General features: G+C 36.6%; 1 protein-coding gene across 6 annotated transcripts in view; it reads right to left on the reverse strand.

The window, feature by feature from the left end:
* Positions 1-24,232, reverse strand: part of LOC149610624 (potassium voltage-gated channel protein Shaw-like) — a 227,563-nt gene that overhangs the window by 142,065 nt on the left and 61,266 nt on the right. For 2 of the 6 annotated variants that reach the window (XM_089859337.1, XM_089859344.1), the window contains exon 1: positions 23,671-23,744. The exons of 2 other annotated variants lie outside the window; for them this stretch is intronic. The gene's annotated coding sequence lies outside the window, so the exon portion shown is untranslated. Of the gene's footprint in view, positions 1-19,715; positions 20,933-20,996; positions 22,260-23,670; positions 23,745-24,232 lie in introns of those variants that run through there. 2 more of the 6 variants (XM_089859338.1, XM_089859340.1) reach the window with 2 other exon arrangements.

Consider the following 24,232-nt stretch of genomic DNA (forward strand, 5'->3'; position numbering starts at 1 on the left):
ATCTAGCTTAATTACCCGCCACCGGTAATCTAGCTTAATTACCCGCCACCGGTAATCTAGCTTAATTACCCGCCACCGGTAATCTAGCTTAATTACCCGCCAACGGTAATCTAGCTTAATTACCCGCCACCGGTAATCTAGCTTAATTACCCGCCACCGGTAATCTAGCTTAATTACCCGCCACCGGTAATCTAGCTTAATTACCCGCCAACGGTAATCTAGCTTAATTACCCGCCACCGGTAATCTAGCTTAATTACCCGCCACCGGTAATCTAGCTTAATTTCCCGCCACCGGTAATCTAGCTTAATTACCCGCCACCGGTAATCTAGGTTAATTCCCCGCCACCGGTAATCTAGCTTAATTACTCGCCACCGGTAATCTAGCTTAATTACCCGCCATCGGTAATCTAGCTTAATTACCCGCCAACGGTAGTCTAGCTTAATTACCCGCCATCGGTAATCTAGCTTAATTACCCGCCACCGGTAATCTAGCTTAATTACCCGCCATCGGTAAAGCTAGCTTAATTACCCGCCATCGGTAAAGCTAGCTTAATTACCCGCCATCGGTAAAGCTAGCTTAATTACCCGCCATCGGTAAAGCTAGCTTAATTACCCGCCATCGGTAAAGCTAGCTTAATTACCCGCCATCGGTAAAGCTAGCTTAATTACCCGCCATCGGTAAAGCTAGCTTAATTACCCGCCATCGGTAAAGCTAGCTTAATTACCCGCCATCGGTAAAGCTAGCTTAATTACCCGCCATCGGTAAAGCTAGCTTAATTACCCGCCATCGGTAAAGCTAGCTTAATTACCCGCCATCGGTAAAGCTAGCTTAATTACCCGCCATCGGTAAAGCTAGCTTAATTACCCGCCATCGGTAAAGCTAGCTTAATTACCCGCCATCGGTAAAGCTAGCTTAATTACCCGCGATCGGTAATCTAGCTTAATTACCCGCCACCGGTAATCTAGCTTAATTACCTGTAAGCGTTAATCTAGCATAATTACCTGTAAGTGTTAATCTAGCTTAATTACCTGTAATCGTTAATCTAGCTTAATTACCTGTAATCGTTAATCTAGCTTAATTACCTGTAATCGTTAATCTAGCTTAATTACCTGTAATCGTTAATCTAGCTTAATTACCTGTAATCGTTAATCTAGCTTAATTACCTGTAATCGTTAATCTAGCTTAATTACCTGTAATCGTTAATCTAGCTTAATTACCTGTAATCGTTAATCTAGCTTAATTACCTGTAATCGTTAATCTAGCTTAATTACCTGTAATCATTAATCTAGCTTAATTACCTGTAATCGTTAATCTAGCTTAATTACCTGTAATCGTTAGTCTAGCTTAATTACCTAAAATCATTTAGTTTTTGCAACGAAAGTGAGTAAAATCAGATAAAAGTCCGCGGTAAAACAGCTTATGTGCAAGAGTGGCTTTCTCCTCGGCTTTATCCACGGTAAAACGCCGTAAGTCCAACAGTATGACATATAGGGTGCAACAACGTAAGTCAAAGCATGATTAAAAAACATGAAATTTAGCACTTAAACTTAATTTTTCTCAAAAACCTTAAAAATGGTCCTAGAAAAAGGTTTATATTTTGATATAAAACCGTTCCCAAACGTAACAAACGAATATTTCATTTCAAAACGGTTGCGACAAAATGGGTAAAATGGAGAAAAACTCCCATGTTATTTCTATGGGAAAATTTGAACGGTTTCACCAAAAACACAGACTAATTTTATTGAAATGAAAACCACCCTTAGCAACTTTATTTTTTATAAAATTAACTAATGGGTGGATCTTTTTCAAATTTTAACCACATATTGAGGGCCCGAATTGTAGTTCTGTGGAATATTTTCAAAACAGTTGAAACGATACAAAAAAAGTTACATCCAAACAAAAAACCCTCCTTATACAATAAGAGCAGTATGAAGTCTTATCTAAGAGAGCTATCGCTCTCCTAGAATAGCCATTTCCGTGAACTTATTTCACTTGAAAACAGTGGCGTCGCTAGGCCTTTTTTGGGGGGCTATAGCCCCCCCCCCCCAAAAATAATCCGTAAACCCTACCAAAAAAATTGCTGTTAGCAACCTAAAATTCTGTAGCAATATATAAAAAATTATAATGATAGATTCGTTAAGTTTCATCTCTGCAGAGATGAATTTCAATATCAAACAGTACAATTTTGAAGAAAAGAACAGATGGAGACAAGTAAAATGTTTCAGGTTCTTTCGAAGGGAGTCCCATTAGTGTGGAATAAAATCCTTCATAATAGGTTCCGTAGTTTTTATCAATAAAAGGTTGTATATCTTTAAAATACGAATAATTTCACGTTGACATTTACGGATAGTTTTAAAGGTCTTCACATTTTCCAATGAACCCATTATGCAATTTTTTATATTATGTTCTTATAATGACTAGCTTGCCCAGGTTTAGCCCCCCCCCCCAAATTTCAAACCCTAGCGACGCTACTGCTTGAAAAGGTAAAAATATCCCAAAAGTTCTCGAATTCGCGGTGCCAACCGACAACGTTGGATTGGAAGAAACCGTATATTTTGAGAGAAGGGTTGTTTGTTCAGTTCCGGAAGCTAGTTTGTGTCGAAAAGTTGAATGACTTGAAAGATGAAAAAGTGAAAGATAGTATACAATTGAGGCTCTTACATTATTAACCTTTCTCAAGTGGACAGACTTGATACCTGGCAGAAAACGCACTTATTCTCTGTCAAAGTACCCTATACTTCCTTTTCTAAATGTTCCGCAACACTATGCTTCCCCCACCAGCAATCCAAATGTAGTTCTGTGTAACATCTCACCCTCAGTAACCGTTACGTTTGAAGTGTTGAGCTAGCTTCAGGTATACAAAATACTCTGAAGTGCAGCTAAGAAATGTTATATTGCACCGGCATATTCATAAAATTAAATTCCGAAATTGAAACTATATTTTTAATGGGAAAGGGTTTGGTGCTTCCTTTCAAGTAAATGTCTTTATAAGTTTATAAGATATGTATGACACATTCAATACTTCGTAATGCTAGAGTGTTACCGAGAGCTAGTTCGAGAACGACAAGCGAGAATCGACTACAGGGGGTTTTGCAGTCCATCTTCCTATTAAGCCTTTGACAGCGTCTCACGAGGCATTGCTTGACGAGAATCTATGACGTTTCACCTACGTCAATTCATGACAAGCTCTCAGTAACCAGTGACAAAACTTATGGAACATATCTCATGAACTTATGAATGATATATGTGACAATTGTGTTTAAGAGTATTCGTAACATCAGAAGCCGATTAGGCTTTACACATGAAGTACGTAACATGTGCCTTGGGGAGTTACACGATATTCTCTATGCTCCTAGGAAAGAACCTCCCCTTACGCGGAGGGAAATAGTTCAGTAACGCGGCTCCTTCGGATCCATCGGATCCTTCTGCCTAAAGAACCGATTTACCACGTACCTAAATTCGAGAACTACTATAAAGACTGAGTAGGGTATCTAAAATATTCTTTAGATAAAACTGTTCACAATACCAAAGATTATTTGGGAGTAAGGCGTTAAAATGTTATCAATCTGGGTAGCTTTTGCTTGGACTATTTAAGACGCCAGGCATCTGTTTTTTACGAGGAATGTTTTCTGTTCTCGCGGTTACGGCGAGCTCGGCCGCCGGCGGTTCGGGAATCGGGATACCGCTGTTACCTAGACAAGGCCTAGTGTAGTTTTAGAGTCTATTATTGTTCGCAGAGCTATTTTTCTGTTGAAATTAGGGAATTAGTATAAATATTGAGTAGAGTGTCTGAAATATTCTTTAGTTAAAACTATTCACAATACGAAAGATTATTTGGGAGTAAGGCACGAAGATCCTATCAATCTGGGTAGCTTTTGCTTGGCCTATTTAAGACGCCGTGCATCTGTTTTTTAATGAGGTATTTTTCTGTTCTCGCCGTTACGGCAAGCCCGGCCGCCGGCAGCTCGAGATGCGCCGCTCGGCCTCAGCCGCTGATATCTAGCCAAGGCTTAGTGTAGTTTTCGTGTCTAATTTTATTCGCAGAGCTATTTTTCTGTTGAAATTTAAAGAAAATCTTATCATATTTAGTTGAAGACTTTAGAAGTAAATGTCTCAAAACATTTCGAAACTTGAGCTTTAAAACGTTGAATATTTTATAACGACTACGGAACGGTACCGCAAATTCGCCTTCCGGGCCTCCCGGTTATGTCGAGGGCGAGATCGAGTCGAGGTCCCATGCAAGAAAATAGTAATAGCCGTCGCCTATTGGTCTGGCATTAAAGAGGTTATCTATGGTTAGGGGGCTCATGATTGGTTAAAAGCTTTTTTGTTCGTCTGCTTAGTTTTTACTTCGGGAATATCATGAAATCCATGATCAAAGCTATGGAAAAGTGGGACTTACGTACTTTATGTGTGAAGCATAATCCGCTTTTGGTAACATTTGCTCTTCATCGCATAAATTCAATCATCTTTTACAGAAGAGTAGGTATTGAATGAATTAAAAAGCCAACGAAGAGTATTACTTTTTCCAAAAAAAAAAAAAAATTGTAAATTTTTCACTTTCCCTTGTTACCTTTCTCCTATTCGCGTTTACATTCTCATAAATGCCTTGCAAATACTTGTCAAAGTTTTATTTTTGACGAATAAACTAGAGCTTTCAAGATTGCGACTAAGTATAGGCTTCTTAGTTTCAGGCTTTTCTAGACGTGGCACTTTTAGTTTGAAACGGACAACACTTTCCAACTTAGTTTTTCTCTACTTCTTTTCAAAACGTTGTCGGCAAGAAAATACTTTTGGACTTTTCGCTTCGTTTCTTCTGGAGGCGAATTTTTCAGCGCCGCGCGGTTGCTTCCAACTGGATTCCAAGATTCCTATTTTCGTCGGCGAGAACCTATTTTGGATCGCTTTCAATCCCGACAACCACTTATTCCTAGTTTCTCAAAGGAAACTACTATTCGCGGAATTGGAAAGGTTTTTAAATAGTTTCCATCTAGACCCGTCTACCAAAATACAGCCAATAAATTCTAAGACTACAGAGAGTTTTTTACGATGAAATTTCCTGGTATTTCCCGTTCGCCTACATTTCTACTACCCGCCTTTTACTTCATTCTTTTTATTTCTTAAACGGGCTCTTCAAAAACGAACTGGACCTTCTCGAACTTCGCGGAAATTGAATAAATAATTCTTTCGCAATCTAAGCTTACGAAAGGAGAGACTATCTACTGGAATAAAGAAACTTCTTTTTTTCCATTTCGGTTTATATATGTATAGAGGCCCACCCCCTCTTGTAAACTCCATTTCAAATCAAGTTGGAACTCAAGCCCCCCGAGATTCTGAGTTATGGTCAATGGAGCGAATCTATGGAATAAAAAGAAAATTTACTGCCGAATTCGATCTCTAGGAAATGCGTATTTCGTATGGATTCAGCATTTGTTAGGTTACATTACTGTAATATTTAAGGGTAAATTTCGAAAATTTCACTAAGATCATTAGACAATTTAGAGCATAGTGCATGTACGTTTACACTAAATCTTGGAGTAAAGAGGTGAGATGGAGTAGTAATAAAGTAGCCTCAGCATTCTCAGCGTATTTGGAGGGTCACACGGTACGTAAACGTCGACGATGCCCCTTGTATCTTAAAAATGAAAGCTGAATAGCGTAAATTTTTAAATGGCGCTACAATGCAACAAGGAATATCAAGCAAGCGCAGTTTGGTGTAACTATATAACTAAGGTCACCCAAAAACCTCAAGTGGTCGGTAACAATATGCTAGTGCGCACATTTTCAGACGCATCGTGCTAAGTCAGACGACAATTCGACCCCTGTTGTCTGGCGTCGATTACGTAAGGAAATGACGTGTTGTGCTCCAGTCATGCGCAGCTAAATCTAACGCCGAAAATTAGACACGTGACCTGCTACGTTTCGCGAAGGGATCTTCCTTGGCGGCAGCAATAAACAATCCCTAAGGTAGGGGCGTGCGCAAGGTACTTTGGGAGGCTTTCGCTGCCGCTCATGGGGCCCACTGACACACTCTACTCCATGTCATCTCTTTCCTCCAAGACTGAAGTGCATAGGCGAAAAATAAATAGGGAGTCCAGGTTTTGGTTTGATCCCCGGCACACTTAGCTTAGTTGAAAACATAGAAAGGCTAATTTCTACTGTATACGCCACATCTGGCTGCGTTAAACGTCAACGTATGATTGAGAGGTTTTTAAAATTAGCAAACTGTCGAAATGGGAACCGACATAGCAAATAATTGATAATCCGCTGAATCGCTATTTTTGGCAATTGTTGTTACGACGGGACTAAAAATGAAACTCCATAACCTGTGTTTTATCGTGCGATTTAATTAATCGTATAACCCTAATTTTCACGTCAAATTTATGTTCACGTGAAACCAGAAATTATTCCGGATTTATTGATAGTCTCTTCCTCTTTTTTTTTAATTTCATTTAATGATCTCAAGTTTTGTTTGAATGATTGGAAAACTTCATTAACTAAATTAAAGAACAAGTTCGATTGATCAAGGAAAGCATTTTTAGCATCATTCTGTTTTTCAGGAGGTTGTACTACTTCTAATTTAGGCCAATGTAGAATTTAAAAATTCAGAAATTTGTCCAATTTCTTATTTCGCAATTTTGTGAAGATTTCAGCCACTGCCTTTAAGCCTAGCCAACGTTTCGTTGCATGTATTTTGAGCAATTTTGATTTTGTGGTATGTCTCTATGAAAATGGTTGCTCTAAGGGCATAGATTCTTTCGTGTATGCCAATATATATATTATAAAAAAACGTCTTGGTTTGGACCAAGGCCGAAAAAAACAAACGATATGTGTGAGGTTTATCATTTGACTGAAGTTTCAGATATTGCAATTGTTTTAGTTATTTTTATCCATTTAATCCTTAATCAATATTAAATTCAATCAAATGATTTTACTGTTAATCGATCTAGTCCCTCTAAATTAATTGAAAAAATTACATATCTACGCTTTTTCAAGAACAATTACATTTTCCGAAAACATTTTATCATGAAATTAATTATTTTGAAGGGAGTACGTGTTGAGCTATCAACATAGAATATTTGAAATATTCTATTGACTTTCTAAAAAGAGCAAGCGAACTTTGACATAATTCGAAAGGAAAATGTAAAAATTTAATCGAAATGCTACATTTCTATTGTCGCCTCTATGAAGAAAACATTGCACTGCAATTTTCCTCTCCGTGCTTTAGAATTTCTTGGTCATAACTCAGTCTTCATTTGAAACGTCACCACCCCTTTCTACATTGTTGGCGCTACTTGTACACCGGTTACGTATTACGCGTAATCATTTTAGCACGCTTAAAGACCATTTCGGAAAACACACAGGGGCGAGGCCACCATTGGGGTATTATCCCTCGCACCAAGGGTCACCGCCAGACGGAGTCAATTCGCTCTGCCTATAGCGGTGCTTCTAGGCGAGAGAGAGAAGACCCCAATGGCGGCATCACCCTTGTGTTTTAGTTTTTCTGTATGTAATTTCTAAAATGGTCTACTTACTTACAAATGTACACAAATTACACTGAGTGATCGGTCCTTCAGGCGCTAGTGAGTGACAAGCCACAACCATAATCATTCATGTACAGGAATGTTTTATAGTTTTAGGTTATTAAGGTTGGCGGGCAAGTCCGGAGAGTCACTAATGTGAAAAGGTTTCGAACTATATGGTATTATTGGCTGAGTGTGTTGCGACGGCTCAGATGACCCATACACTTGAACCACTGTTGCTTTTAAAAATTTTTATATTGGGAAAATAGAGGAAGGGGGGTCGGAGTAAAGTGTGACCTTCGCATAACTGGTAATGAATAATGTGTATACCCATATTATTTCCGCATGAAATGAATATAACAAGTCATTGGTACTGAGAAGTATTTCTTTTTATGTAATCTTTACCCTTACCTTTGGTTATATCAGAAGTAAGATAAGGGACTAGAAGTAACGAGGTAACCAAACTCTTCACTTGGTGATGGAAGCGGCATAAAATCGTCAAATTTGTTCACTAGTGCTAGGCTCTATTACCAATGCTAGGGCACTTTAATTCTAGTCCCTTATCTTACTGCTGGTTATATTTATACCGATATCATATTTTTCCTGTGCTACAGAGAGCCACCTACTAAACGAAACCACACAGGATAAGCATTGTTGCTTTGTCTCAAGAAGACGACATTAGTTTGAGAAAAAAAGTTCTTTATCATATTTTCTCTAAAATCAGTCTTCTCAGAAACTTACTACAGATTTAAACTTTTTTGGTGCAAACTTGAAAATTTGTTAAGCCAGCAACAATTAAAACTATGCCCGTCAAGGTGCTTACAAGTTAGTGAGCAACGACACGAAATCCCTTCAAAATAATTAATTTCATGATAAAATGTTTTCGGAAAATGTAATTGTTCTTGAAAAAGCGTAGATATGTAATTTTTTCAATTAATTTAGAGGGACTAGATCGATTAACAGTAAAATCATTTGATTGAATTTAATATTGATTAAGGATTAAATGGATAAAAATAACTAAAACAATTGCAATATCTGAAACTTCAGTCAAATGATAAACCTCACACATATCGTTTGTTTTTTTCGGCCTTGGTCCAAACCAAGACGTTTTTTTATAATATCTGTCACTTCAGTCTTTTTGTAATTAAAATTTGAATAATTTTATTTTTGCTTTACCGTCATACATTTGGGGTTGATCTATTTCTAATTGCTTAAAGAAGTACTTAAGTATCGTTAATTACATTTAACTTATATTCAAAAACATTGATTTCGATAAGCAAATAATGTTGTACTTTATTTATTAAAGAAGTTTAAAAACGACGGTATTTGAAATATGGACAGTGTTGTCGAGATCCAGGCTAGGAAATAAGACAGGTTTACAGGTCAAAAACCAGTTTATTAATAGCTTGGACCACTTTTTTTATTCAAAACGTGAGGGTCACTGGTCCCAATGACTAGTTTATTAATTCCTACTTTTATTAAAAATTTATATGGGGACCTCTTTAATTATTTTCATTTTAACATAAATTTTGACTCCATGAGTCCAGTTGTGTATACAACCCTAAGCTGAGAGAGATTTTTTTAGAAGAGAAAACGACCACAAGTCCTGGGACCAGTAGAAAAATAAATAGGGGAAGGGTCACTGGTTCCGGGACCAGTTTCAAATTTAAGACATCAGGGGTCACTGGTCCGGCGGACTAGTTCAGAAATAAACCTTATTTCCAAGCCTGGTCGAGATCAGACCAACAGCTTCCTATATGTAAAACCCCCAATACTGCCAACGGGAGATGTCATACTAAATTATACTTGCCATAAATTATATTATATTATTATACTTGCCATAAATTATCAGGACTCGACACTGGACTTGAAACCTAGTTCTTAAGCTGACTTAAGGACTCGAGGACTCGATACCAATTAAAAGACTCGACTCGAGATTCTATGAGAGCTTTTTTAAGGACTCGAGACTCGACTCGAACCCTAAAAAACTGGACTCGCACAGGCCTAATTAAAATTTAAATGGAAAAGTTTCATTTTGACACATTCCTTACCCTAAAATTTTGTATTTGGAGCCCATTAATGTATTATAGTGATAATGTAATTAATTTTAGTGTTAAATAGGAAAACATTTAGGCTGAAAGAACAACTCGCGTAGTTTGATCTTATTTTATTATTTCAGTTAAGATTTATCTAAAGTTACCCAAAAAACGTATTGTTTTCGATTAATTTCACGTTAAATATGGTTATTAAGTTGAAATTAACGGCTTATCTTCTTTTACTAGTCTTATTTCTGTTTATTAAACGAGTTTGAACAAGAAATTCTCCCTAGCTGCAAACTTTAGAGGCGTGACTGTTTGACTCTTGCGGAACAATCACTATTTTGCCCCAAAACTTTTAAATATCGCTCCTTTTCAATGGCTCTCTTTTCAAAATGGGGAAAAATGCTTTTAAATGACAATTTAATTAATCGTAAGAATTAAACAGGAAAGTGGAGGCTGGGTGAAAGATAAGTGTAGTTTTAATTTTAATTTGTTAGTTTAATTATAAGGTATCCATGAATTTACCCAAAACATTCGTATTTTGGGTTAATTTCACATTAATTATACTTGATCGAGTTTAATTTAACGGCTTATCTTGTTAATCTAGTGTGGATTTAGTTTATAATACAAGTAGTATGCGCTTTTGATATATTTTAATGATCATTTAAATTAATTTGAAAGTGAAATAGGAAACCTCTGTGGCTGTACGAAAAACTTGTGAGGTTTTAATCTTAATTTGAGCGTGGTTCGTGAGAGTGGATTAAGCTTAAAATTTATTTGAATTTTTTTACCCTAATTGCAATGTTTAGTGCAGTTTAATATTTTTGCCATATATTCATCATTATGGTACCCTAAACTTTTGAATTTCGCGGCAATTAATGTACTTTAAAGATAATTTAAATTAACTTAAGTGTGAAATAGAAAATATTGGGCTTTACCAATGGCTTGGGTAGTTTTAATCATAATTAAACAGTTTATTTAAAAGTTATTTGAGCTTTTATCCAAAAATGTATATTTTGGTTTAATTTCACGTTAATTATATTAAATTGAGTTAAAATTAACGTAGGATTGTGTTTTGGCAGTGTACATTTAGGTTATAAAATGAGTTTAAATGTATGCATCACCTTAATTGCAATTTTTAGTGGAGTTTTCGATTCTCATTTTACGCTAAACTTTTGAATTTCGCGCCTATTAAGGTACTTTGGAGATAATTTAAATTAGATTGAGTGTGAAAGAGAAAACATGGGGCTTTACCAACGGCTTGGGTAGATACAATCTTAATCAAGAACATCATTTAAGAGTTATCGGAGTTTTCATCCAAAAAATGTATATTTAGGGTTTAATTTCACGTTAATTATACTTAATTACGTTGAAATTAACTTGTCGTCAGTGCTCATTAAGCTTATAAAATGACTTTCAACAATTAATTCACCTTAATTCTAATGTTTAGAGGAGTTTTTGATTATTTCCAACACATTGCGTTCAATTTTTATCCTGTGCTAGGTTTGTGGTAAAGATTATCTATACAATATGTTAATGAATGATGTTATTCTATAGTTTAGCTTGAATACCAGTAATTAAATCAAATACCTATACAATTCATAGCAATTTAAACCAATAAAGAAACGGCAATGTGGACTGTGGAAATAGCAAACAACGTAACCCTCCGTTTCTAACGTGGTTACGTTGAGAGAATCTGTGTTGTAAACCTGAAAATTATTTCACTAATTAAATTATATAACGACACTGTCCTCCTGCATTAACCAGTACCACTGTTACTTATTAATTAAACAATCGACTGTTGGTAACAAATAGTTTATAAAATGATAACGTAACATGACTAACATCACAGTATGACTGATTCAATAGGATCAAAATTGTTTTAACGAATAATCTGGTCCTCTACATTGGTTTAGTTTCAGGAATTATATCACACACCTTCACAATTAGTAGCATTTTAGTGAGATTAACAAATAATGAAACCGAGTATACCTGTCCTCAAATGAGAATGTTGAAGCGCCAACAAACAGTCATGATGAATACAGTATTAAGTTACGTAGCGTAAAACGGTAACCTAGGCCCTAGGGTTAGGATTTGTAGCATGAATCGAAGCAGACTGCGTATTTTTGTAATTCCAAATTTCCAATCCAAAACAGTGCTGGAAATAAGCTTTCTTATAATCTTTAAAAGGAAAGACACTATAAACGCTATATTACATAGACAAACTAAAACTTAAGCCTTGGCCGTAAAGAACGTCGAAAAGCTTACTTTAAATGATATAAAAACCTCTATTAACTGTAATTATTTACCTGAATTACTTTTCTAGACGAAAATTTGACCTGATAACGACGTATTTCTTATTAAGGGTGCTACAGTTAATTAGAAAATACATATAAAGGTGCTCAAGCTCGGATGAAATACCAAAGTAATTGGTTAGGGTCTACTGCTAAGAAATTAGGAAAATCAGCAAGAAACCCAACATTTGAAATTTGTCAACGTAACTTGTTAGCACCCACAAACCTAGGCCCTTCTAGTTGTCAACGAGAACGAAATGAAGAAATAGGTTTAAGCGCGCTATAAGGTTAGGCTGACTTCTGACCCAAAAGTAATTTTTTGACGTACTATCTTAATTAGTTAAATTACAAAAATTAGAATTCATTAATTAAAAATCGAAACACGTAAGTTTCCCATTTAAGAAATGCTTGTTAATTTAGGAGTATTCCGAAAACTAACTTCGCTATACTTTTTCCGTATGGCCTGCCACAATTGCCTTAAAAAACCGAAAATTTTTTAATGCTTTTTCTATGGGACGCTAACCCTAAAAACTGTGAATTTTCTTTTAACATTACGGAAGGGTGTCATGTCATATCTACAAGGGCCTACCGGCCCTGTAGAATATATTTTTTAATAAAATCCAGGTATATAAAAACATCTTTTTTCGAATACATGATAGAGAATATTACCTCTTGTTTTATATTTTAAATTAGATTAACAAAACGCTCGATATTTTTATTTTCGTTCTAGATAGTAATTTTGTGCCGGGGGCATCAAAATATCGGTCGAATGAGAAATAACAGTTATCTTTCTCGACTTATACTGATTAAAACAGTTTTTGGAGCTCGAAAAGTGTCGCTAATTTTACTACGTCGCTTCGCTAATAAAATCAAACGATGACGACTTATAAAGTCGGCCCGGGAACTGGCCCGAATTAACCAAGCGTAACTAGCTTGGCCTGCATGAGATTGCAAGGTCCCGCTCTCCCACGTAGTGATAAATAAATCAGAAGTTGATTAATTAGAAATGACCTCATTCTGTTAATTCTTCATTAAATGTGAAACTGTATATTACTTCAACGAACGTGTTCTGGCAAAAATAGCCACTCTAGAACTATTTTTGTTGACATTTACAGGACATATGTCAAAGCTATGGTCAGACAAAGCGTTACTATTTGGCTTCGATTTAAGAGAACGGTCATGCTTGGTTCTCAGTTCAGTCAGTGTCACCTTGGTTATTATTTCCGTTCCTATATAGCGAAAACGTTTGACTGGAAGGTTTTTTTGCAGCAAAAAAGAACGATAAAATAGTTCAACATTTTCAATTCAACTTCAGTTCCTACTTTTTTAGTTCAGGTAAAACGAAAAACATCCTGCTTTTTAATTGCGCACATTTTTCAGAGAGACTTGAATAAACGCGCTACTCTCAGTAACATACCGGTAATTTACCAAACATTGCTGCAAATTACCGATTTATAGCATATCGTATTTTACCATGGTAATATACAAATAATTTTTGTCATTTATTTTACTACTTTTGAAGCTCGTAGCCCTTGGGAATTCACCTGAAAAAGACCTTTTCGACGTAAAAAAGAGGGCAGGCAACCCTCCGCATCGGGTCATACAAGGGAGTTGATACATTGCCATCTCTGCGCACTCAGGTTACAAAAAGACTACAGCGCAGGCGCCAAATAACCAGATGGAATTCAAAGATTTACCCTCGTGTCTTTGCTCTTAGTTACATCGAAATGGTCTATTACTAAAAGTTCCTGCGTGATGCAACGGCAATATTATCTTATCAAAAATTTTAAACGGTGATCTCGCATTTCTCACTTTGACCCTTTTCTTTATAATTTACAATTAATCTCTATTGTTAGAGGCAAGAGAATCAGACATTGTCTAATCCAAGATTTGACAACTTTCGATTAATCTGCCTATAACAAAATAAAAAGAGAAGGGATTAGGACTGCTTTTAACGACAACATTTCCGTAAACTAGTTTTGGGACACTGTGGCCTTCGAATGATGCGACCAGCGTGAGGGTTTTTTGTATTTTTTATTTATATTCCGCGGACCAATCTCGACTGATCAGATCCTGTCTTTTTTTTTCGACTTTTCACGCTGCAGCGTCCACATTTGTGGCATGGAGAAGGGAATTTTGATTCTGGAGTGGTGAGTTAATTGTGGGTCATCCTTGGCTGTCAAAAAATCCCAGCATGCTTTTCAAGGTTGGGCTTTTTTGAGTGCTGCCACCTCACGGTGGAAATATTTTTGTCATCTGCACAAGTGAAAATAGTAGTTCTTCTTGTGGCATATAAAGCTTATGCTAAACCTAAAACCTGGCTAGCATGGGCAAATTTTACTTCCATGCATTGGAAGGGCCCTCTCGTGTTAGGGCTTTAAAACCCCACTCCAGTATAAACATTCCTCCTCCAAGCTTGAGACCTTGAGCGGATGCACTAAGTAGAATATAGTCCAGGGAATTGTCCTTGCAACGAGCAGAAAAAGGGAAGGACCACCCGCAACATTCCCTATGGGAAAGTGACCCGCAGTTCGACCAAGACTCGACCACCGAGACGACGTAGGACAGGGTTGCCACAACATTCTCAGATTCAAATTCCCTGACTATTTTCCGTGATTTTCCGTCCATTTAAAGGGCAAAATTTGTAAATTTGAAGAATAATATTATATTAACTGACCTCAATTGATTATGTTTGGAACATATTTATTGTAATGTAACATTCAACGTTGGATGTTTAGTAAGCATAAGAAATTTCCTCCAAAGAAACAAATAGCATAAGGTCGTTAAAATTTATGGAACCATCTAATTTTTCCCTAGCGTTTAGACCCATTTAAAAACTGTCTTACATTCTTAAGTTTTGCTTTAATCGTAGCAACCATGCAGGAATACGCCACAACTTAATGCCAGATCACGCCTTTTTTACCCTTTTCCTAAAAAAGACGGTATTCATTTTCTAAGGCAGCAATAAAAGGGATGACATTAAAAGATGCAGGATGTACACTCAGCAAGCAATAGAGTAATTTCTTTCCCATATACGGCAACGTCATAACCCTCTATCTCTTACCTTAGTGATATCCCCCCTCCCCTTCCCTTCCGGGGGCAAATAGTATTCTCTAGTACAAAGTTGCCCCTAACGTAGGGGATACACAGTTCACTCCCCCTCTCAACCGAAATTACTCTATAGACCGGAACAGGGAGCTAAGTCGCCTTTTTACAACCACCATTCACGCTTGTAAAAAAAAGACGTCCGAATGGGCACCCTAGAGTTTCATGCGACTCTAATTATACTAAAAATAAACCTGTATCAAACTAGATTAAGTGAAAACATAAGTTCATAAGATATCTTCCATAAGTTGTCACTGGTTACTAAGAATTTGTCATGAAGTGACGTAGGTGAAACGTCGTAGATTCTTGTAAAGCGACGCCTGGTGACAGGGGCGGACTGGCCATAGGGCCCCAACTGCCACTGGCAGTGGGGCCCCAGGCAATGGGGGCCCTCCTTTTCGGGGTTTGCATATTTCCAAATTGGTCCTTCATTAACTCAAAATAGTTACGTATCCATAAATCGGACCTTGGTAAATGGCATCTCATAAGATAATGTTCATTTAATAATTTATAAAGCGGTTCCCTAACTAGCAGTCCTCATAACAGCGGTTCCCTAAATAGCAGTTTTCCCGAAATGACAGTTTACCCGTTACAGCAGTTACCGATACAGCTGTTCTCGTAAACGCGGCGTACCGTTACAGCAGTTCTCAGAAGAGCAGAAAAACGGGGATGCGAAAAACCTCTATAGTTATTTATTATGGTGTAGGCTGGGTTATTTGAACTCAAATAGAACTAGATCAGATACGGATAATTTGGTTTGGTTAAAGTTGATTATTTGAGCTCAATAGTATTAGGTCAGGCCAGGTTGGGTTGGTTGGGATTTTAAGCAGAGCTGTGCTAATTAGCTGACAACTAATTGAATTAGAATTAGCAATTAGGGAAATATTTTTGAGCTAATTAATTAGCCAATTAGCAATTGGGGAAATATTTATGAACTAATTAAATAGCCAATTAGCAATTAGGGAAATATTTATGAACTAATTAAATAGCCAATTAGCAATTAGACATAGAAACTAATTCAATTCAATTAGAAATTAGAAATTTATTTATCAAACTAATTAATTAGAATTACTATTTTCTAATTAAGGTAAAATAGAAACCATAAGTAAACATCAAAGTTTAGAAGTGCCCATGGATTTAGAACTTTGGTAATGCAAAGTTTAATCTTTCAATACCATTGAAAAACGGGTACGGAAGCCAAGAATAATTCTCGAAAAATAATGTTAAAATTTGTCTCATTTCTTCATTTACTTGCCACAGTTCCTATAATGGACTCCTGAGTAGTAAATACACGCGCACTGCTTTTAAAGGTAGGTAAAACAGTCCAAATTTCAAAATGGGGCAGTTGCGAACTACGAAATATTCTACTAGTACTAGTATTCTCTCATATTTGAGGAGATGGAAAATTTAGAGTAGCACTAAGGCTTCCTCATTGATATAATAAGGCTTTTTCTTATTCAAATAGATGAATCATGAGTTAATTCCTCGATTTTTTTACAACAAATTGGCGTAAAAGATTAATTGAAAATCCAATTGGCTAATTAGTTAGTCCTAAATCTAATTAAATTTTAATTAGATAATTACCTTTCCGATTCATACTAATTAATTAGAATTACTTCTCAATTAGCACTAAGGTAATTAAAATTCAATTACCATTTTCAATTAGTAAATGTTGCTAATTAATTAGAAATTCAATTAGCTAACTAATTAATTAGCACAGCTCTGATTTTAAGCGTTGCTTTTCGATTGGTTTGAGTTAGGTAAGTTATATTTTGGAAATAGTGAAACAATGTTAAGCCTTTTCCAAAATATTGTTGTTTATCTTCATTGACTTTCCAATTAATAATATGCCTTTTCCAAAAATTAGGTCACTTTACCAATGTTACGCCCTTTCCAAAATATTTTTGTTTTTCTTCATTGACTTCCCAAATAAAAATATGCCTTTTCCAAAAAAAATATGTCACATTACCATAGTTACGCCTTTTCCAAAATACTGTGTTTATCTTCATTGACTTCCCAAATAATAATATGCCTTTTTAAACAAGTTGGGAAAACCAAAATATTACCTCTCCGAGTCAAGAGGTCTACTACTACAAACTTATTTACCCAGATATGGAGTTATTTCACTTTTTTGAAGTAAAAATTTACGAAATATTGAAGTAGTATTCCAAACATAGCAAACAGTAAAGTAGACGACATTTTACATCCAATAAGGATAAATCTTGGACACATGGAAATCAGTCAATGGGGAAAAGAACAGGAAATGAAGTCTACGCTTCAGCTGTTTACCCTATATTCTGGTAGCTACATTCACAACTGGTTTTCAGTGTAAACACAATCGTCTCGTCTCACCTCAACAATATTCTTAGTTTGCCAACACGAATGTTAACGTTAAATAACACCAAAGCTAAATTATACCCAGACGCACTAATAGTCATAGCGCACCGTAAAGAGAATAAAAAGTCTGTAGCTACTCGTTTACCACTAGCCCTTTTACTAATCTAATTGCCACCATGATCTTTTCTTCTATTATAAAATCTTTACCTGATTATTTAAGAGTGTATTTAACTTTCGGCTCACTCTGAACCGTTAATGTCTCTTCATTTCAGACACGAAAATCAAAGCCAACAGTTTACTTCACTTCAGGCCTCAATAATTTACACTTTGTTTCACTAAGCCTATTGCGGATAATACTTGTTTTACCCGCCGGAGTCTAGGTCTTAGGTTTCTTCATGAAGTCACTAAACCAAGGATTATTCTATATACAGATGTCGTATAGCTTAAGTAATATATAAACAGCCATTTCAAATAACAATATTAAAAAAAATCTTTGGAATATCAAAATGAAACAGAGCTTTAAAGCTACAAAACTACTAAATGCATCATAATTACGAAAAATACTTCCACATATTCACTTTATATTATGTAAAAAGGGAATATTAAGGTTCTGTATGATTTCTTAACACATCAACACAAGGCTAACTGCTAACGCGACGCACTAGTGTAACAACGGACGGACACACACAGACAAAAAAATAAGCTGCTTTTTAACTCTTTCCGTATTAATTTTGAGATGAGAAACAAGATTATCTTAAATATTAAAATAAATATAATTAATATTAAATATTTTCTTCGTCAGTTGTTTGCCTTATTGAACGTTACATCGTTTTGATATAGAACAATTAAACATTCTAGAGAGACTTGACTAATATTGGCGTTTGAAATGAAGCATACGCCGGTTGCTTCGACTTACTCAAATAGGTAGTATATAAGGGATTCGAATCGCGGCTGTAGATAAGAACATCGCAATTGCGTGAACCTTGGAGGAAGACCCCTCCATTGGAAGGCTAGACGTTTCTCGTAACCCTAGCCGATCGCCGCGTATGTCTTAACCTTAAGGATGTTGGTGGTGTTAGAAGCCAGGTGTACAGACTGGTGTCCATGTGGGATAGACAAAAACAAAGACCAGAAGATGGTTGTGTTAGAAACCAGGTGTACAGACTGGTGTCCATGTGGGATGGACAAAAACAAAGACCAGAAGATAGTGGTGTTAGAAGCCAGGTGTACAGACTGGTGTCCATGTGGAATGGGCGAAAGACTAGAAGATGGTGGTGTTTAGAAGCTAGATAGTTCAGACTGGTGTCCATGTGGGGTGGACAAATGAACAGTTGTTAGACAGACAATGGAGTTATAGCCTGTAAGTGGAATACAATTTCCGGGACTGTAAATGCGGTCTGGAAATTGAATACACGTTTGCTCCGATCTGCAAACTGCGAACGCGGTCACGTGGGTATAACAACGGACAGACAGACAGACAGACAGACAGACACGTCGAATTTAGAACCTCTCCGTGACATACGTCACTCGGAGAGGTAAAAAATTAGGTCACATTACTGATTAAATGATCACAGAATAAACTAACATAAAAACCAACGAACATAACTGTATTGTAAAGAAATGCTCAAAACTCAAGACAAACACTGCTATTTTACAAAATAGCAGCCGCTATTTCTAAAACAGCAGCTGCTTTTTCTTGAAGAGCAGTTTTGATTAACGCCGCTTTTTTTTGGAATCGCGGTTGCCATTTCGAGAACTGCTCTTCCGAGAATTGCTGATACGAGTTACACCCCCCGAGAGGTACGGGCCCCGGGAAAATGGACCGAATTGCCCCCCTCTCTCGACGGCCCAGAAGATGTTGAAGCTTTTCCGTGGCCTATCGCAACAGAAACAAAACTTAAACCTCCGTTTATATTTTACTTCATGCTTAGTGAGAAAAGGGGAAAACAAGGGACTGAGAGAAGGCTGAAGTTTTAAAACTACTACTCTTCATCACTTTTTGAATTTTGCTGTTTAAGCTCTAGTTGAAGATAAATTTATTTTTAAGTTTTATATTTATATTTTTACAACCATTATCCACTAGAATTAACCAAGGTCGAGGCCCGGCCGGGCCCCCGAGAGGTACGGGCCCGGCAAAAAAGGACCGAACTGCCCCCCTCTCTCGACGGCCCTGTGCATTATAACGACATACTCCCCTCCCATTTTAGGGATCGGCTTGGGGGCCCATTTTAAAACGGTGGCAGATGGTTGTGCAGCTTGCCAGTCCGCCCCTGCCTGGTGAGGCGCTGTCAAAGGCATAGTACAGACTAAATAGGAAGATTGACCGCAAAATTGAGTGTCGTTCTCGAACTAGCTCTTAGAAAGTCTATAGCATTACGAAGAATAGAAAATGTCATTCTTATGTAGCATATCATACACACTTGTGGTGAAACTAAATTGAGTTTTTCGTTCTAGAAGTCTCGGGGTATATGGCTCCTAAATGCTTTGTGCGTAGGGTGAAACGTTTCCCCAGTCATTCGAAGAAAAGAAAATTGTGAAACACCAAGCCAGTTTTGAAATATCTATCGTGATAATCAAAAGAAAAAATGTGTAAATGTTGATATGAATTAAAAATCGGTTTCATCAAACACGAACACAAATGTTTAATGTAACTCGTTAATTAATGTTTTAGGAACTCAAGCTTGGAAAATCTGGTGAGAAATGACTATGGTTCATTTGGTTTCTTCAATTAAGGGTCTTTTTACCAATAATTTAAAGTCTCTACTTACGCCTGCAAATCCAGTACAAATTATGCCTGCATAACATCAAGGCATTAGGAGAAGTATCTAGAGTTTTTAGACTGAACGCCGGCAATGATTTCTAGCCTATATGAAACTAGAATACTTACTAAGAGCGGTTGGCCTGAGTTTTGATGAATCAATAAGTTAGTCTGCGTTCGAACTTCAACTTATATTAGTTTGCGATATGAAGGCAATTTAGTAACGCCTTTCTTAACACACTCTATTACGTTCAAAATATTTTAGTAAAGATACGTTTGCGATGCACGGAACGTTTCGTTTTACTTGACTACTTTATTTTTTTGTGTAAATTTTGCAATGGAGAATATTTTCTTTCACGTACTAACAAGTAAAAAGCTGTTTGTGTTAGAACTAGTACGACACCAGGCTTTCCCGTCAGCCCGTCGGGACAGTTTATTAGTTTTAGGGCCGCCATTTTTAACATGAAGGAAAATTTAAGTCGAAAAAGCCATTAGGCCCGTCTATAGGGTATTGAAAACTAGTATACTATATCGGTTGAAACGCGAATTCAACATTAGTCTATTAAAAATGTTTTTACTTTTCGGGCGGCCATTTTAAAAGATGGTTGCAAATCAAAGGCCAATAGTAATAAAGCCAGTCTAGAGGATATTGGGAAACAAATATTAAAGATATCACTTGAAACACGCGGACATTATTTCATTAAAAATGTTTTTTTTTTACATTTTGGCTGTCATTTTTCAAGATGGCGGAGGTTTAAAAATCTCTCTAACTTCATACCTACTGCTTAGAAGTAACGTCCCTGCAAAAATTCCAGCCTTCAATGTATAGCGGTTTGGGCTGTACGTTGATTACCGTCAGTCAGTTTGAACTTAGACTTATATGGATATAAATAACCGCGTTAAGTCTCTGCAAAAATAATCTGATAAAAGGAATCTTACTCGAAAAGTATTTTCACCGTGCGGTCTAAATATAGGAAAAGCGACTGTATAGTAAGAATCCATACATTTATGTTTGCGTTTGTGTAAGAGGCCCTTACCTCGTAATAATCGAACGCTTTACTACAGACCTAAGTTTATTATCAATACAGAGGTCGCTGGCTATATATGATGAGAATTAGGGAGACAGCGGGAAGGAGACGAGATGTTTAGGGCTCTTAGAGTACACTGTTGGACGTAGTTGAGCGATACATATATCATCAGCCAAATATTTTTAGCTAAGAGATTGGGTTTGGTCTGCAATCGTGCCCAAGGCCAGATTCCCGAGATTATAACCAGGCAAGGAATGATTTAAGCCTTAAGTGAACGCGTTACCCTTGGTAACGGAAATATGCCTAACACTTTCGTCCCATTACAATTATGAACTGATTCAGAGTTATTAAGTAATTATAGGGTGAATTATGAGCTTTTACGAAAACTCTTTCATCTCTTTGAACAAAAGACTCAATTGTCGGATTTTATGAAATTAATCCACTAGTTTCGAAAACATCAATAGGAAGTGCACAATTAGCAAGCATGCGTTCAATTAATTTATATGATCGGAATCTTGTTGTAAAGCTGATCTACTCTTGAAGTACTTATTCTAAATTTCTTACAGTTCGGTTGCTAGTCCCGATAACTTTTCTTGTTTTCGTTGTTTTTTTAGTAAAACAAGGGGCTTAAATACCAGACTTTTGAAAATAGTCTAATCTATATCTATAATCTATATCTATATAAATCAAAGTCCTGACTGACTGATAATCAACGCCCAGCCCAAACCGCTTGCCCTAGAAGGCTGAAAATTTGCAGGAACGTTACTCATAAGTAGTAAGCGCGTACTAAGAAAGATTTTTCCAATCGGCCGTCATCTTAATAAATGGCGCCCAGAAATGTAAAAAAATCTTCTCTATGCAACAAAGTCCGCGCGTTTCAACCGATTTCGCAAATATTTAGTACACTGGCTTCCTTTAACCTATAGACAGACTGAATGGTCTTTTGGGTTCGATTTGTTGCCATCTTTTTAAATGGCGGCCAAAAACTTAAAAACCCTTGTTTTTTGAAATAATTTCCGCATGAAAAGTAACAAAAAATGTCCCTAGTGCCTTCGCTCATAGGGTGCTACAAAAATATTAATCATCAGTAAAATCTACCCATTCTTTATATCATGTTCATGAAAGTTACAAGCGAGCGACGCCGCGGGTAACAGCTAGTTAACAAATAAAGATCTTATGAATAAAAACCCGAAATTCAAATAATAAAATAATTGTTACACTAGCTTTATGACTTTATATCCAATATTATTAAAAAAATAGAAGAAAAATCCAAAATATTTTACTTTTGAAAATTTTTACGTGCATTTTTGTATAAAATACCGCTATACCGGAGTTTAAAACATCAATTTTTTGGAATCCCTTTCCTTCAATTTATTAAGACCGACCTTATTTTTATTTTTATTTTTTTTTTTGGTCGCTCGGATTTATCCGTGTCTGGCAGGAAAAGGACGTGCCTCTCGAGCTTGGATCGTATTGCCACGAAGTATATCCTCAAATTGACAAGAATAATGCCCTTTTACTTCTAAATTTATAGGCGGAGATTAGAGTTGCCCTTCTTCGATCCCAGCGCGTGTACATACAGTGTGTTTAGTGATAAGTCTGCCAAAAATTAAAGGGTGCGTTCTTAGGGTCAAGCTTAGTTGAAAGTGTCATGGAACATGGGGTCTACAATATGAAGTTGCGGAAATATGGGCTTCCAAGCATTGATTGTCCCCTAAAACCAGGAAATAGTCACGCATGTGGAATAAGATATATCAGCCTTGGAAGGTCTTAGTTATTGAACCTTTATCTAGCAGAAATTTACTCTACTAAAGTACAGCAAGGGATAGATTTAATTTTAGAAGTAGGAATGGAGAACAGAGTAATCTGGGCGCGCGTCAAAGTCCCGGACCCCCTTCCATGGGACAGGGGAGGAGGTATGAAAGAAGAGGCGAGTCATAGCGACAGAGGTAAAAAGGAAATAAGTATTTTTCGCCGTCTCCGTCAGCAGTGTCATCAAAACGTAGTTTTAAGTGAGCCAATATGATAATTTAAACTTTTCGGTACGTGTTGAAGGGAGGGGCTCTATAATGAGCTATGAGTCGGACTGAAGTAAATACTAACCGTTCTCCATTCCTACTTCTAAAATTAAATCTATCCGTGGTGCGAGTATTACCATGTTTTAGGGAACAGTGTTTACGACCCATAACTAGACATGTTTCTTGAGAACTTCCACTCAGTTTGACCCTAAAGAAATTGCTCTTTGAACTATGGCAGACTTATCAGAAACACCCTGTAGTAAAGAAGACGATCTGACCAGCTATAAATCACACTCAATTTCCGCGCCCTTCTTATTTTCGGTTGTATATCCATCTTTTACAATTTCTAACGTTCTATATATAAATATCAAGTAGATTGTATAGTATCTACGTCAAAGTCTTTTATTGTCACAAGGGAAACTAAGATTTTGTGCAGTGGTATATGGTACCAAATGAATTAGCTTTTCGTATTTGCTGCCATGGAAATTTCTTGAAACAGAAAAAGTAGTAGCAATATTCACGGAAAATCGTAAAAGGTTTCGCGATGATATTTAAAGATGAACGTACCTTTTATGACTTCGTAATTTATTCCTTGCCTCTTGAGCTTACTAGAGTACCACAGCCTCAAAGTGGGCAATAAGTAATTTCTCAATTGGAAATTTTGAAACAGAGGATAAGGTACTTATTCTGATAATTATCGTTATCGCTTACACTTTGACTTCAAGGCGATATGGCATGTTGTTATGGCAAAAGCATATATATTACCAAGAAGCGATATCTAGTTTACAAGGGAGAAGGTATAAATTCCCCACATTTCTAGCTTTTTCTCCAGACTCCAAACGTAGGTTCGGAGTTAATCCCCGCCTCTAAATTACAACCAGCATCTCATTGGTTCTTGAAAAATTACGTCAGCGCAACGCGAATGACGAAAATTACGTATTTTCCGACTGATGAAAGGCGAAATAGCCCGGCCTCCTTTTACGTCCCCCCTTGTATTTTGAAAAGGGGACTGGGACTATGGCGCGCGAATACTTAGGCATCCTAGACATCCATAGTAAACTAAATATCGCTTCTTGATATTACAACAAAAAGGTTTGGACTCCCACTTTTGTATGTGGTTTTCAACAAT

Source organism: Phalangium opilio, unplaced genomic scaffold (genome assembly GCF_054372755.1).
Source record: "Phalangium opilio isolate 3A_F unplaced genomic scaffold, DU_Popi_V2 ptg000329l_1, whole genome shotgun sequence".
In the NCBI taxonomy this organism is placed as follows: Eukaryota; Metazoa; Arthropoda; class Arachnida; order Opiliones; family Phalangiidae; genus Phalangium; species Phalangium opilio.